Consider the following 14,724-nt stretch of genomic DNA (forward strand, 5'->3'; position numbering starts at 1 on the left):
TTTATCCAATACAGGATTGCAGGGGTGCTGGAGTCTATCCCATCAAGCAACAGGCGCAAGGTACAGTAGGATACACTCTGGATGGGACACCAAACCACCACAAGACAGACAGACACAGGCACAACATGCACATTCTCACACCAGGATCGATCTTCCAAGAAGCCTACCAGTATATTTTGGGGGAGTAGGAGGCTCACTCAAACACAGGGAAAACATACAAACTCCATCCTGATAGCGCCCCAGGAAATGAACCCAAGATTGCAGCACTGCAAGGAAGCAATGCTAATACTGTGTCATCATGCTGCTCATAATCCCACTTCCAAAACTTAATTATTTGTATCATTTGTAGTTACTAATATGCTGTAAATGAATTATTTCTACATTTCATTTAAGCATGGTAAAAGCATGGTTTGGAGCAAGGAATGAATTTCAGAATATAATGGGCATTCTCTGTGTCCCTAGACCCTTGAGTGTTATCCGCTTTTTGAATCACAGAAGTTCTGTTCTGAAGTACATTACCTCAATGAATAATGAAATAACAATATAAAATAGGTTTGCACTCAACAATTTCTACAGAATTGGATTGTCTTAATGCTTGCATCGGCGTGAAGCCAAAACACATTATATCTATTCTCATCACAAAGATCCAGCTCAAACCTGTTTGACCTCACTAAAAGTATGAAGAGAGAGGCACTAACAGAGGATAAACTTGTGAGCCTTACTTCATTCTCATTCAGAACTTTTGACAGGCGTAAACAAAAATGTCATCCCTATGCCTTAAAATTAGAGATGAGAGTGAAAATACTTTCTGATTAAACATAAAACTTAATTAACAAAATCAAAAAACATATCTGTTAAATGCTATGCTAAATACATGATTCACTTTCATGTTATTTTTAGCTGAATCTGTGTAAGAAACACTCAAATACCTATAAATATGACTTTTCTAATTGTATTTTTGAGTACTTTTACCTGGTATATTCTGTAAAGCTGCCCAGCACCAGATTTTAACATTTTCTCTTCAAAGAATATACAATATTACAAAGACCCTTAACATCTCTTTGGAAATGGTGAAGTCCATCATTAAGAAGTGGGAGACATCCAGACTCTGCCTGGATCATGGTTTCTCTCAAAAATGGGTAGTTGGACAAGGAGGAAACTGGTTAGGAATGCCACCATGAGCAAGTTATAAGTTTAGGTTATAACATTCAGGGGCTGAGACGGGTGAAATATCTATGATATATCTATATCAATAACCCAGTCAATGATCCAAAGTACAAAGCCAAAGGTACAGTGAAGGGGCTTTAGAATAAATACCTGTAAGTGAAAGTCCATCAGTGGCCCAGTCAAAGTCCTAACTTGAATCCTACTGAGAATTTGTGAAAAGACTTGAAAACTGCTGCCCATAAGCAATCCCCAAGCAACTTGAGAGAGCTTGAGCAAATTGGCCAAGACAAATGTGCACAAATTCTATCAAGACTGTGTGAAAAATTAGTTAAAGCCTTACACAAAACTCTCTGCTGCAACTGCTGCCAAAGGTGTGACCACCAAATATGGAGTTCACAGGTCTAAATACTTCTAAAATCAACATATTTCAGTTTTCTCTTTAGTTTTAGCTGACATTTACTGTAACTTACTATACCCTTAAAAGTCTTCAGTTTGAGACATGGAAGCCTCATTTTACAATTCTATAAAATGGGACACCATATGAAGGATCTGAATGCTTTTGCAGGCACTGTATAATCTACTAATTTAACTCACAATTTTAGTTATACAATTTTACCAGTAACAGAGGTCAGATGTAAAGGTCTATAGTCATTTAGGTTTGATTTGCCCCCGTCTTGTGTAGTGCTATTACATTGGAATTCTCCAATCAACGGGTACAACTATAAATTTAAGTGACTGTTGAAAGATCCTAGTTGATGCTTTGAAAATAACATAACCCATTTCCTAAAGAACAATTGCAAGGAAAACAGCAAGGAAAGATGATTTGATTTAAGCACTCCTGATCCCTAAAGCACTTTGGTCTCTGTCATATTGAGAGTACTCAATACTGAGTATTCATGCTCTTGCCCTACAGTATGTTCATTATCATTTTGTACTCTATTACTTTTAGCCTAGACAAGGATATTGTTTTCTACCTTTCTTTTAGTATTTTTAGCATCATATTTGGCATACCCTTGCAGCTAATGTACTAATCTTAGTTGTTCTTAATTTTTTACATGCACTACAGAGTACAGTACATTATTTCCTTTGATGTGTCCGTGAACTAATTAATTAAACCAATTAGGCCACTAATTGTCGGTCCTTTGATTATTATCTTCAGCAATTAGTTTTTTGTGCCTGAGACATACCGTAAGATCATAAGAAAACTTACAAACAAGAGGAAGCTATTGGGCCCGTATTATTCATGTGGTCTTACAGTAAATGAACCTAAACTTAATAGCCACTTGTGTCCTATAACACTTGTGTTGTTGCTGATCATGATGTCCCTAGAGTTACCTCGGTCAATACCTTTCAAGATCTTGAATAGCTTAATCAAGCAATTACAGTATGTACTGTATATCCTGTGAATCAAAAGAAACATATTACTCATAACTGCAAAAAACACAGCTATTATCAGGAAATTAAAATCTTTTTATAGCAATAGCATTAACATTTTATTGAACAGACATGACATGGTAAATGTATTATGCTAATTAACATTTGTTATCAAAAGGTTTGCTCATCAGGGGTCTGCTATGAAAGTCAAAGGCAAGTAGTGTGTGGGCACAGCTACATTGGAAGCAATACAAGTGAGACATTTATGATGCATGTTCTGCATAAAAGAACATAAATTCATCTTTGCACAAATTAAATATCCAAATTATCACAACAACAAAAAAATAAAAAAGGTGAGCTACACTTGCTTATCATTTCAGACCTAAAAATTGGACATTTTTATTGCTCTTGTAAACTTAACATATTAATGAATTAAATGAATGAGCTGTAGAAACCTAAGGTTTAAAGTGTTTTAAAAACCCCAGTAACATTTAGAACATAGGAAAGATTTGTCTATCTATACCTTTCTTAACCAGTGAAAAAAACATTAAATTATCCAGGTTATCAGCTTTAACAGCATGGCTGGGTAACGTGTTCTACACAAGCTAGATCAGACAAATGGGCTCCTCTCTTTTATAACATTTCTGAGGTTCCCTCTGTGCATCCTGTTCTCAGTTTCAAATGCATTTACTTATTATAGCTTCTACTTGTAATTTAGACCCTTTATAGCCAGGCTTTCTAACAGACATTTATAGGAGAGTGGGTGCTGGTGATTGTGCAAGACCTTGATGCTCAGAGACACAGCATTCACGACAAGGCAGACAGAAGCTCTTGGGCAGATGCAGGAGACAACGCAGTCCTCCAGTTTTTCAAACAGGAGGACTGCTGCTCAAGCCAAGGCAATGGAAAAAGAAAGAATCACCATCTGACTAAAAAACATTTTTTTATAACTGTTTAATTGTTCTATTTCACAGATTTGGTGCACGTAAGATAACAGAAATGCTCTTTCTAAAAAGCATTGGCTCACACTGGCCTGTATGCCCCCCCTCTAGGATGATGGACAGGAGGATGTGTGGCAGACAGACTCAAGTAAGGACAGGGAAAGGCCAGGTTCAAAGAGTATGAGAGAGAGCCATAGCTAGGACCAAGGAATAAGCAACCACCTGTCTTCAAATGGATGGGCATGAACAAGTTTCCACTGGTCAGTTAATTAACATCAATTACCAAGAACGAAATGTTAGTTCTAACACATGACAGACAGATCTGTCACAGAAACACAGCCTCTTTTCTACTGCATGTATGTTTTAGAAAAAAAATAAAACATATAACATACTGTATGTACTGTATCTGAGGACATGGTCAAGTGGCAACTTGTGGTTAAGCTAAAAAAGGCATATCTTATGCCTCGGGTCGATCATAAAGGTTTTATGAATAAAAAGTTTTCTTTTGCTGAGGACCTTGTTACAGTAAGACGTATCAGTCTCTCAACCAAACTCAGTGGTGACAGTGGGGGAAGGGGGAAGTACACTGTGAGAAGGACCCAAGACACCTGATTACACAGAGAAAATTTCCACAACACGCAGTAAATCTGTCCCTGTAATTGCAAAACAAGCTTTACATTTTTATTTATTTTTTCTGTCAGCTTCATCCTCCCCCTTCTGGATTTATTCCCAGTGGCACTGCCCACTCTGCTTTCTGCAGCAGCGTCGTATTTCCTCAGAAATAAAAAAAAAACACCTGACACAATATCCATACAGTACAGGACTGATACCAGAAAAGGTTCCATTATGAAAATCTAACACAGAAACCATAAATAACCATAAACCCTGCATGCAGCACGCTTTGTCAGGCAAATACATATCAACAGTCCATTATATGAGAAAAGTCTAAAGCAAAATATATCAGTTCCTTGCATTACATATTCATCTTTCCTTACTGTAATTCAGGAAATTTATCAGAGTGTCCATTTAATTTTAACCACTCATCTGTAAATAGTGTTAATATAGCAATGATGGCTTCTACCCCATTTGGCCAAAGTGGGTGAGGGGTTATACGACGCTTTAGTATTTTATATCACAATGTTTTTCAGGATACTCCATATTGATTTTTTTTTATTCATGGCACAAAAATGAAAAAGAAAAAATAATGTGAAAAATGACACCCATCATCACTAAATGACAAAAGCAGAAGTAAATGAGGTTTGAAAAATGACAGTGGTTAAGAATGTCCCTGAATCTAATTTCCCTTTCTTTGTACTCATTTAAACATAATCTCCTAAATGGGTTTAAGTGTAAAAAGCGAGATTATGTGAAATGCTTAATTTGCCATTCTCAAATTGAGTAGACCATAAGTGTGCAATTTTGCCATTCTTACTTTTAAGTTGGCTTTGAAGTGTAACACACATCAGAGAAATTCAAACTCTTTGCTTCTTTGTCTCACTGCTGGTTGACTGCGTATCAGAGGGTCCATAGTAATGGGCTGTTTCAAGTCTGGCAGGCAGGAAGTATTTCCTCTGGTGGAAAGCGATGTCTTGTGTTAGCTATGAAAAATGTAGCAACACACCCATCTTTCTCTTCACATTAACTCTCATTCATTTTTCAAAATCCACTTAAATAAAGAAGGAGTGGAATTAGACTTATAACAAATATTTTGGGCTTTTAGATGAAAACGGAAGAGCTAATAAATAGATAAATAGCGAACAGTTGTCTATGGAAGAAGAATATTTATGAAAAAAAGTTGTTCACATTTTGTGGATACAGTATTCCTACATCTGTTTGTCAATATTTGCCATACTCCCACCACCTTCTTATAACCAGGAACAGCTCTTTACCCAAAGGATTATGGGTGCCAGTTACCCAGCCATGTTGCTGAAGCCAATGAACTGGATGAGATCACTGGTAAGTAACAGCCCAACAGTTCCCAACAGTAACTACCAACTACTCCATGGACCTGGTGGGTGAAATGGCCTCCTAACGTTTGTAAGCTTTCTCGTGTTCTTGTCTTTGTCAGGACACTTTCTCAAATTTAGTCCACATTCACAGCACTTTGTACTTGCTCCAGTACACACACAAATGCTCTTCCCAGCTACAGACTACTGTACATTTAGATGGTTGAGACTTAAGAATACTTAGAAAGTCAACTAAATACAAAAAGCTAAACAGAATATCTAAATGTTAACAGAAATCAGAATTTCAATTATTTTAAATTATTAACTGTCTCCAATTAAGAATATAAGTACAAATGTTCCAAATTTTAATAGTAGTAAATATAAATGCCCTTGCTATCTCCAAAACACAAAGTGTACTAGGTAACATTTGGTATAAGGAGAAACTAATATCTTTTTGTTACCTATTTATGTACTGCATATTCAACTCGCTGCATTTGCTGTTCAATTTTGCAAGCTGGGTACTAAAATTATTTTACTTTATTTAGTTGAAATTACTAAAAATGCAAGTTGCACATTTCACAAGGAGAGTTTGATGAATTATGTCGCACAATTATTTAAAATGCAAATATTTTTAACAAGCACTGGTGCTGTAGAAAATGTAATAGCTGCAGTACCATGTGCAACTACAGTAGGTAAGGTCATTTTGAAAACTAGAAAATAAATGCTCATTAGTTAGTCATCTACCAATTTAAATTATATTGTATGTTTATAGCATGGGTGTTACTCAACACAACCTCCTTAGACCCACTACAATCTGATTAAAATAACTGACCCAATGTATTTACTGTATAAGGGACAATACATTACATTTTGAAATATTTCTAGAAAAACAAAAATCAATAGGCTCCAAATAGTTTTAGCAAATTAAAGGAAGCTCTTGTTCTGCTCTATAACAAACTTGAGCTTTTGTTATGAGAAACAATCCATTTCAAGGGCAAACTGCATGAAGTTAAGCTACACTGTCGTTAAACTGCTTTGTTTAAGTGCTGTATTATAATTCAAAAGCTTTAATATAATTGTCACTTAAAAGACTTTCACCCCCTGGTCTCTGAATGTAGGTTTAATTGCCCAGATTAGCATTACTAAACTATAGATCCTGTATTTATCAAATTAACAGCTCAGCAAGGGAACCATAAGTACTCAGTGCTTATTAAAAGTGAATACTCCAAGCCAAAGGTAAATGTTTCATCTGCAAAAGGGATGAGTGAATTGCCTGAGATTGGAAAATATTAGATGATGTTGCCTTTCACAAAAACACATTTAGAAAGATAGGAAAGCAGGAAATAGTTTTACAGCTTCTCCATTAAAAATCCCAATAATTGATCATAAGAATGCTCAAATGCAAAGTTTGATCTCTACTATTTTGACTAAATAAAAAATTAAAGGAATACGTGCTTTTATTTAAGAGAGCAATTATTTGTCAAAGAAATACCCTGCAAACCATTAACAGTAATGCAACACATATTTCCAAATCTTTTAGGTACTTACGGGGGCACAGAATGACAAGAAAAGATCTACTCGTTCAAAATAATAGATAAAACCTATATAACAATGTTAAAACAGAGAGTAGGCACACTAGTATTGGTTGACTTGTATTGAACGTATACTGTATGTGGTATGTTCAAAGAAGAAGGTGATACTTGTCTGAAACCGCATTCCTCAGAAGTCAACGGGGAATGATCTTCCGTCCCCAGTCACCCAACCAACTGGCTGGATAACAATTAAAAACAGGAAGTTGAGGTTGTTGACTGGAAAGCTGGCAGAGCCTCAATTAAGCGCAGCACAAGTCCACACTTGTCTGGCCTTTTCAGCACTTTTTGGGGTTGGCTACTGTTTCTCTGGAACTTCCCAAGCTGTTCACTGACATCACAAAAAAGCATCCACAGTATTTTGTCTCTCAGCCTTGAGGGATCTGCCCCTCTAACATTCACACGACAGAGCAGCTAATTTTAGTTTGTCCTCCCCTCCTATTCTGTAACTCTGGGGATATTTGTCTCTTCTCCCTTTCTAAAGTTTATTTTGGGAAAAATGTAATTTTCTCCTATTCTTCACACTCTAAACTGAGTGGCAAGTTCTGCTCCTCCATAGAATCAGGCGTGATCTGTCTTTTCTTTCCTTTTCTCAGCAAATCCCTGGGCCACAGGCATCGTCATCATCGCCACATTCCGGGGAATGTGGTTTCAAAAACTACCGTCTTGTCTGAACTCACCACCTTCCTACAGTATATAGGAAAATTTAATTTAAGGGCACTCTGAGAACATTAATATTGTATCAATATACAGTGGTCCAATTAGCCAGATTGGCCATTTTAGATTTTGGAAATAAATGAGACACAGAGAGGTGTTTAGTGATAACCGAGGTATCTCTGATTGCATGAGGTGGATGTGCACATATTGGTAAAAGTTCTCATTTCTCCTGAAACAAAATAGGATTATAAAAGCAAAGGCATTTCCTTAACAACCAGCTTAACGCAGACTATTAAAGTGAAACAGAATTCAAGAAATAGCACAAAATGTGCATGTGAATAGCAATAATTACTTCCATGACTAATCAGATTTCAAGGTACAAAATAATACCTTCTAATTCAGTAATGATTAATATAGGTTCTAGTATGAAAACACAGCATGAAAATACAGATGAATACAGTATGAAAAATATATTTTTACTTAGCGAGGTAATGACCTCAGATTAAAAGGATAAAATATAACTGTTCCAGCTCTTTAATAATATGAAGACAATTATATTTAATCAGGAAGACCAATTCTCAAATTTCCATACCACTTTCCTCAACATTGCATTGTTAGGCTACTTCTACATTACAATTGTAAGTAACGTAGTAAGAAAATTAAAAAATATATATCTACTAATATTAAATTGGCTTATCTCCTGATAATTTCTTAAGGTTATGATAATAATAAAAGGAAGGGTAGTCTTCAGGGCACCTTTGTCACACAACTTTTTTCATAAAATATAAAAATTTGAAGATTTTTTTTCCTGAAAACCTCAGACACAAGATTTCTTTAACCGAAATGGTTCTACCTCATGTACATTTCTGAGAGAATTTAGGTGCCTTAAACTGTGCCTTCAGTACAGTCTCAAGTGGCTACACATAGAAGAAATGGCATTGTTTTGGTCTCAGATCCATCCTGATATGAAATTGCTCTACTAATCTTGTGCTCATAATATCCTGTGTTTGAACTCCACATTTGTTAGAAAAAACATGCAGTACCTAAAAGAAGTGATAAGGGTAAAATATATTATTCTTAATACTGGTGTTGGGCACTGTGATTTCATGTACTGTTTGGCACCATGAAAGCAAGGCCTTATCTGTCTTCTGAGTCTGGCACATAAGCTGATCTTCCTGTATTCAGCTCTAAATGTAGGTCACACAGTCTGGTGTATGACAATGTCTACAGTCCTGCTGATCATAACACTGACATTATGCAAGTATGCAACAGGGAGACAACAATAACAGATTTTATTACAAATCAGCAAGCCAGGTTCCTACTGTACCTTGTGTTGACAGCAATATACAGTACAGTATGAATTATTTTGAAATGGACAGTACAATATAAAGTTACTTGAGGAATAATGAAAAATATTCTTTAATTACAAAGTTTTTAAAAAGACGATTGTGCAAAAGAGCAAGCCAGATATGTAAGAACATTTATTTACTGTATATAGAAAAAAATAACTGTAATAATAGTATTTTTATTACGATTATATTGTGAACCAAAAACTAGATATATTTGTTTTGCTTACTGGCTACAATCAATCTAGTAAAACTTAGTGGAGCTACAGTATGTGTTGTTTTATTATACTGATTTGTTCTTATTTTATTATGCAAATAAAAACTACTAAAAAGTGATCATAAATATAAATACTACATACCTGTAATGTACTAATGTACTGATGCTTAAAAAAATATAACACGTCAAATTCGGCAATTAAATGACTTTCCTAATGTAATAAGGTTTAAATTTTAAGCCTTCAATACAGTTATTATGTGTAAGATCATTTACCTTTTTACTGATATGCTAAATCAACCTTGTGAGCATTATGAAACTGTATTGCAACTGGACAGCTCAATCCCAATAATCACACATTAAATTAATGCTGCACAACCATACATTTCTGTTTTCATCCTACTTATTAATTTATGCCACAACATTCATTAAACACATCAATACAACAAACGTATAGGTCTCATTCACTGCTCTTAACAATAATAAATCAATTACATCATGGGCCCTCAGGAATGGAGCAGATAAAAAAAGAGTTATACCCTTTCAAAATAACCTAAATAATTACATTAACACATACTGTATCTATACCATTATCAGTCATTTTTTTTAAATGCTTCTTTAATAATTAATGTTTTGTTGGTGGAACATTTAATGCCATCATCATTTAGATACGTCTATATACTCAGGGACAAGAAGACAAGACATCCATCTAATCATTCATTTTCAATAACCACTAAGTTCAGAACAGGGTTGATCAGATGGTTTACCCCACATGGGCACAAGTAGGATACACCCTGGAAGGGATACCAGACCTTCAGAGAATACACATGCATTCACACCTAGACAGCATGTCTTTGAACTATGGCAGGAAAGCAGAGCTGCTGGACAATCCCCATGTGGCAATGGGGAGAACGTGCATACTCCACACAGAAGGTACCCCAGTCTGCAACGAAATCCACAGCCAAAGAGCTGTGAGACAACAATGCTAACGGCTATGTCGCCCTGGACAAAGCATCAATGCTTTAAAACTGACACTCTCAGCACCTACGTAATTACAGGCAACAGTAATGTTTTTGACACTCCCCAATCACTGAAACAGGTACTAATATCATAACATGATGAGAAAGATATAATGTTTTCAAAGTCCTAATAAAAACACAGCAACATCTTCCCTTTCTGTTTCATATTTTCTTCTATCACTATTAAAGCCACAACCCTCGTGTCTCATAATATAAAAACTGTATTCTTACCAATAACTTAAGAAAGCAACTACTTAATTGTCTAAAGGAATTCACTAAAAGGACAACAACACAAGTCACACAATGCAGCTTGTAACCTAGATTAAAAAATGAGACCAAAACTAAACAATGTTAATTATTTAGAAATAAACTATATGTGAATTCAACAGTCATTTACATGCCCAACAGTTATCTATTATTCAATATCTTGGATTTGGGACAAATTAATCCTATCCACTACATTCAATGCATCTTAGACTTCAGATACTGTACATACTTTTTCAAATATTATTGGGTAAATTCACAAATACAACTTTAAAGAACTTGATCATGGCAAGACTTGATCACACCCTTAATGTTAACAGAAAGACACGCTTTTGACTTGAGAAAAGACCAAGAAAGGTAATCCAATCAGTGTCTCATCATCCCCCTTCTTTATGTAATACAGTGTGTGGAAATGGTTTTCTGGTCTCGCACTCAGATGCAGGGTCACCAGCCAAAATAACCAATAAACTAACCTAAATCATTACAGAATATGAAATGGCTACATACTCTTGTCACACAACTTGTAACTCTTCCAATAGGTAAATAAAGAGAATTTGAAATACGAACTGGAAACCTAAGTACAATATTTAACGTTTTTATTTAGGTATTCTAAAAATGCAGGAGAATGATTAAGGGGGCACTGTTATTAATGTATGTTCCTTCGTGTCCTGATTTTCAAACCTTATTTTCAAACATCTGCAGTCAATTTGTGTTATTATGCTTTGCATCTGCAATTAAAACTACAGTAGATACTATGAAAAGGGGCTCTGGAGCATACTGTAGTTATCACCTGAGAAGTGCATCGGCGAGTACATGTATTTTGCTTCCACAATATTTAAAATAAAATGGGAATTACGTATGCAGGTATACTGTACCATCTATTTTCTAATCTATGGAAAACAGCAATACCTTAGAATTTCTCCACTGCATTCATAACACCTAGGACAAGCGCTATTGCATTCCGTAGTATCGAGACCAATTCGCTGACCAGCTTGCTGTGTTCAAACTCTTCCAAGACATTCTTGATTCTTTTATTCCCTGATAAGGTTCTGCAATCACACCGCACCAGAGTGGGGCTGAAGTACAGAGGATGTGTACGTTTATCTTTCACAGCAAGGAGCAATGCTTCGTTCTTTAAACACTAGAAAACGGGAAATGTGAGAAACGGCAAATACTGTACTGTACACAGCATACTGTATACAATACGTCTGTGTGTAAAGCCTGGTATTGTAACTTCGACAATGAAAATGACGCTTAAAATAAAAACAACGGAAATACAATTATATACATAGTAAGGCTGCAGTGACGCTGAGTTAATCGTCGACAATACGAATCTGGTAATGACAAAGTGGATATAACGTACTGTACGCACGCCTGAAACTTGTTCGTCTACCGCGACAAAGGCTAAATACGAAAATTAAATCGGCACACTTATGAAGTTCACTCGTCACCTGTCCCGAGACACACTCAAAGCATTTAAATTACAGAAAACAAAAACACAGACTCTACGTTAAGGAGAACTGTTATTTACAAAAGCATACACATAATGAAAATAAAACATTGTTCAAGCCTTTGTTTTGTTAAAGAATACAATACTGTGCGATACAGTACAGAGGTCTGTTCTAAATATAGTCAATCAATTCTTTATGAAATAACGCAGGCAGAGATATATAATTTAGTCTTTTTCTCTTTTATTGCAAAGTCACAGCAGGTATTAGAATTCAAATGTACATGTCCTTATGAAAATACCTGCGAAAGACACTCGGATGTTCATTTCATCTTCGTTGACAAGGAAACCAAAAACGCACTTTATTTTTTTCCAAGAAACATTGCACATCCACTGTTTGTTACAACTAATTCAAAAATAATAATCTCAAAAATATTTTGTTAATCAAATATGCAAAAGTATTAGAAATTCAAAAATTAAAGAAAAAAAAAACAACCTGTGATCATTAAGCTGCAAGAAAAGTTTCAGGTTAAAATATCACCTGGTTTTTAAAAATTATTTCCTCATAGAAAAACAGGAGTAAAATAAAATTAGATGCGTACTCAGTGGCATGCACTGAGCTCACAAAATCACAAAACTCTGAAACAACACTGCAAAATACAAAGCAAAGCATAGCTACAGCAAAAGTCAGAACGAGAGAAAATGAAAAAGAAAAATGTTTAAAAACCACAAGTAGACATGCGTTAAAAATATATACAACTGCTACCCGCTTTTATAAAAACCAGTTGCATATTTTACAGGTCTGCAAGTATTTGTTTTCCAGTGACTGTCGCTACTGAGTCACACAGGTCTATTCTGTGCACCCCCAGTTCAGAATCACTGCATGCTAAAAACTTGGAGCCTGGAAAAAAAACGCTAAAAACCATAAATTCTTATTTGTCAACACCAGCGAAAGAGGAAAAATAAAAACAAAAAAGGACAAAAATGTTTGTAAAACTGCCATTGAAAACTGTACTCACCGAGCGGGAGTAAAATGTTGCAATAAAAATTGAGATTTGGTATAAAACACAGTATGGCGGTGGAAGCTGAAATGAAGCGCTTTTCTCTCAATCTCTGCCTCGGGCACTGTCATGTGACTCGGATTCAGTCTCCAGCAATGAGCGTGCAGGGGTAGCCCTCGGCAGCCAAGTACTATCTTAACTGGTAAAGGCTCTCCAAAAGTAAAACGGGTACCTAGTCCTTATCATCCTGCAATTTTGGCAGAATGGACTGTGTGGTTTTCTTCAGGTTTTTAAAGACGCAGTGCCCCCTTTTTGTCAGTGCCTACGCAGCCAGGGGAAAACGCAATTAATTGTACTGTACATATTCATTTGGTTTGATTTGTTGTTGAATCTAAAGGCAATAACTATGAGATACGATCTGAGCTAATTTTATACAGTATGTGTATTCTATATATATTGTACATAAACAATGTTTATGTCCGTATCTACACTGTACATACTGTACAGTATGTGCATCTGTGCTGTTGTGTACCGAGCTGCAAGTGCAACGTGCAAACACTAAGCAGCCACACGAAAATAAAATATAATAATAATAATAGGTTTATATATATAATATAGGCTTTCACCTGCATTTTTGGGGGCAATCATTCCCCACAACTGATAGTCCCCAGTCAGTGGAAGTCTTTCAAGACAAAGTCCTCTTCTTAGGCATGTGCAGTACAGTAAAATTAGATGCTCATAAATTAAAACCTGGAAGTGTCTGTCCTGGAAACTGCACATTTTCTGCCCAAAGCTATAGGCTTGAAGTGTGTGAAAAAATAATTGCTAATTATTATATTTTCTATTATTTTGACTGTGATGCTGCCGAGTGTTGTGTTGTAGGTACTGTATGTAGCTCAACCCTTGTAAGCTTAAAGCTACATTTTGTATATATTTTTAACATGAAATGTTTATTGTCGCAAAACCCTTTCCTTTTCAGTAATTCACATGATCCTTATCATAGATGATTTATAGAGAACATGAATGTAGTTATTATTGTAATTAAACCTGTCGTTTAATGGATTCTAAGTTAAAAAATGCTTGGGACACAGACCCAAGCAACAAATAGCAGCAAATGGGACACTTTTATTACATTAAAAGGTCCATATTATCCATTATGTACAGTAGATACAGTACTGTTGGAAAAAATGATTTGAGATAAATTTGCTCACACATCTACCAATAGAACTCGATACATCCATAAATATGCATCCATCAAAGGGCCCATGAAACAGAAGTGCCTTATCCTGGCCCTGCTCAATGGAAAAGCATGAACAGTGCTCATCTCCTCAAAACTGGACTTCCCCAATGGTGGGTGACCACCGCTAGACTTTGCCCTACAGTATGTTATCACTAACTGTGGCTGAAAAGCTGATCAACACATTTGTGTTCTCCTGAATTGACTACTGTAATGCTCTACCAGCTGGGGTATCTAAAACTACATTGAACAAACTGCAGTATGTCCACAATTCGGCAGCCAGAATCCTGACCAGGTGTAGTGCAAGTGATCACATTACTCCTATCCAGGAATCCTTGCACTGGCTTCCTGTCAAATTCTGTGTGGACTTCAAAATCCTCATGCTCACCTATAAGGCTCTGCATGGCTTGGCACCTCAGTACCTGTCTGAACTATTATCTTCCTACTCTTCTAATTCCAGTCTCCTAACTGTCCCCCAAGCCCATCTACACTCTATGAGTTACAGGGCCTTCTCCTGTTGTG

The 14,724-nt window shown here is 35.9% G+C and overlaps 1 protein-coding gene across 4 annotated transcripts in view; it reads right to left on the reverse strand.

The window, feature by feature from the left end:
* Positions 1-13,208, reverse strand: part of LOC102686071 (RALY RNA binding protein like) — a 162,035-nt gene extending 148,827 nt beyond the window's left edge. For 2 of the 4 annotated variants that reach the window (XM_015354922.2, XM_015354924.2), the window contains exon 1: positions 12,984-13,208. The gene's annotated coding sequence lies outside the window, so the exon portion shown is untranslated. The remainder of the gene's footprint in view (positions 1-12,983) is intronic. The other 2 variants (XM_015354923.2, XM_069190939.1) reach the window with 2 other exon arrangements.
* Positions 13,209-14,724: the final 1,516 nt, after the last annotated feature.

The sequence above is a fragment of the Lepisosteus oculatus genome, chromosome 6, assembly GCF_040954835.1.
Source record: "Lepisosteus oculatus isolate fLepOcu1 chromosome 6, fLepOcu1.hap2, whole genome shotgun sequence".
Lineage (NCBI taxonomy): Eukaryota > Metazoa > Chordata > Actinopteri > Semionotiformes > Lepisosteidae > Lepisosteus > Lepisosteus oculatus.